Below are 3,165 nucleotides of genomic sequence, written 5' to 3' on the forward strand. Positions count from 1 at the left end.
TGAGTGTGGGAGGGGAAGAGCATAGGAAGGGAAATTTTGGGGGAAAAAAAACAAGAGGTAAGGCATTTGTGGGTCACAGATACGGTTTATTATTTGTTGATGAAGACATGCATAGTATTCTCAACTGGGCTGGACTAAGGTGTATATCATGCTGGGTAAGGTCTTTTTCAATCTAAATGATGTATAGTGATTAACTTCATAAATAATAATTAAAATGAACAAATAAAAAAAGAAAAGATTTGCTTCGAGAATACCCAGAAGTCATTCATTAATCAATAATAAGAAAACAGTGCCTCACAGCACTCTGATATCCAGTGTGGTGGTATTCATAATAACCAAGATATGGGAAAAATTCTAAGTATCTATTGACATAGGACCAAGTGAAGAAATTGTAAAATAATGAGGTTAGTAAGTAAACTGGAAGTTAAGTTGTCTAGTTATCACATGGATGGATCATGTGGTTCAAGTCCCAGACTCAGTGGCTTGAAAAACATGCTGTGTTTGTGTGTTGTGTACATGCCCAAAATACGGAGAGAAGAATGAAGTAGAAGAGACTGCAGTATGAGTGTTCACTCTGGGAGCTGATTTCTTGCTTTTGCTCTCTCTCTCGGTCTCTTTCTGGGGAACACACATGCCCTATAGCAAAAGCTGAAAAAAGAAGTAAAAAAAAGAGAAAATAAATTGTGGAGTAATTCAACCTTTACAAAAAGGCAATCTTGCCATTTACAACAATATAGATGATGGGGGATATTATGTATGCTAAGTGAAATAAATGACATACAAAAAAATACATGATCTCTAACATGTGGCATCTGAAAATGATGAAATACATAGAATCAGGGTAGAATGTGGTAACTGAGGCAGAGTGGGGTTAGGAGCAATAGGGAGATGTAGAACAAAGGGTACAAAGTTGCAGTTATATAGTTATATTGCTTATATATATCTACCCACTTAACTCAGGAGCACCCAAATATGTGAAGGAAAGACTGAAGAATCTAAAAAGAGAGATAGAGTGCAACATACTAATTGTTGGGGACCTCACCACCCCATTATCTCCTTTGGACAGATCGTCAGGATAAAAATTAAGCGAAGAGATACAGGATCTAAATGACACCATAAATCAAATGGACTTAACAGACATCTGTAGTCCCTGCTATACAAAAACCATGAGATATATTATTTTCTTCTTCTCACATGGAATCTTTTCGAAGGTTGACCACATGATGGAGCACAAAGCAAGCCTCTACAGACTCAAAGGCATAGAAACTATATCCCACATCTTCTCCAAACATGATGTAATTAAACTTGATATTTATTTCAGGAAAATCCTCAAACATACACAAATACGAGGAAACTAAAAAACCTACTCCTGAGTGACTTCACAACTATTGAAGTAACAAAGACTGAAATAAAACGATTCACAAAAGCCATTGATAGTGAGTACACGAGTTTCCATAATCTTTGGGACAGGACACTGCAAAAGCAGTCATAAAGGGAAATTCATAGCAATTAGTGTGCTTAAGAAGAAGATGGAAAGAAGGCAAATGAACAACCTAACATCATGCCTCAGAAAATTAGAAAATCAACAACAAGGACAAAAAATCCAAAACCTACAGGAGAAAAGAAATAATAAATATTTGAGCAGAAATAAATTAAATAGAAAATAAATAAAAGCAAAAGCTGGTCATTGAAAAGATAAACAAAATTGATACACCACTAGTTAGACTAATTAAGAAGAGAGAAAGGAACCAGGCAAATCAAATTTGCAATGAAGTAGCCAATATAACAACAGACATAATAGAAATACAACACATCATTAGAGGATACTATGAACAACGATACACCAACAAACAAGGAAATCCGTATGAGATGGGCAAATTCCTGGACACATATAACCTAATAAGATTGAGTCAGGAGTACATAGAAAGTCAGAATAGGCCCATAACAAGCCATGAGATTGAATCAGTAATAAATAATCTCTCAACAAAGAAAAGCCCTGGTCCTGAGGGTTTCACCACTGAATTCTACAAAACTTTTAAAGAAGAATTAACCCCCATTCTACTCAAGTTATTTCTAAAGATCCAAAATGATAGAACTTTCCTAAATTCACTCTATGAAGCTGCCACCACCCTTATCCTTAAAACAGACAAGGACATGATAAAGAAGGAAAACTACAGATCAATATTTTTGATGAATGTAGATGCAAAAATTCTTAACAAGAAACTAGCAAATTGCATCAACAACATATAGAAATATTATAAATCACGACCAGGTAGGCTTTATTCCAGGGATGCATGGATGGTTCAACATACGCAAAATCATAAATGTAATACACCATATTAATAGGAAGAAAGGTAAAAACCATATGATCATATGAATTGATGCAGAAAAAAGCATTTGATAAAGTACAACATCTCTTCATGATCAAGACTCTCAGAAAACTGGCATAGAAGGATCATTCCTCAACACAATAAAAGCTATCTATGAAAATCCCATAACTAACATCATCCTGAATAAGGGAAAGCCAAAAGCTTTTCCACTAAAAACTGGTACAAGGAAAGGATTCTCACTTTCTTCACCCTTTTCAACATAGTACTGAAAGTCTGTCAATGAAATCAGAAAAGAGAATAAAATAGAAGGCATTCAAATAGAAAAAAGAGATGAAATTATAGCTTTTACACATGACATGATTGTATACATAGAAGACCCAATGGTATCCACAAAAAAATTCCTGGAAATAATAAATGAGTGCAGTAAATTAAAGGATACAATATCAACATATAGAAATCTATAGCATTTCTATGTTTGAACAGCAGGCAGACTAAGATAGAAGTGAAAAGTAATTTCATTTACCATAGCCACAAAAAATATAAGATACCTAGGAAGAAAGTTAACCAAAGAAGTTAAAGACCTCCACAAGGAAAACTATGAGAAGCTAAAAAAAAAAAAAAAAAGAGTAAAACTGCAAGAGTCTCCAAAGAGTTGAACTGCCAGAGTCTCCTTGTCTAGGTGGACATTTGTCTTAGGAAAGTGAAAAAAGTATCTTGAGTAAATTTGTAGGACTGTATTTTTGAAGTCTACATGTAAAATAGAAACTATTGTAACAATATTTTTATTCTTGATGTATTTCTTGACCTACGTATTTTGTAATACGTATCTGTGGTG

The sequence above is a fragment of the Tupaia chinensis genome, unplaced genomic scaffold (assembly GCF_000334495.1).
Source record: "Tupaia chinensis unplaced genomic scaffold, TupChi_1.0 Scaffold000260_1, whole genome shotgun sequence".
Classification (NCBI taxonomy): Eukaryota; Metazoa; Chordata; class Mammalia; order Scandentia; family Tupaiidae; genus Tupaia; species Tupaia belangeri.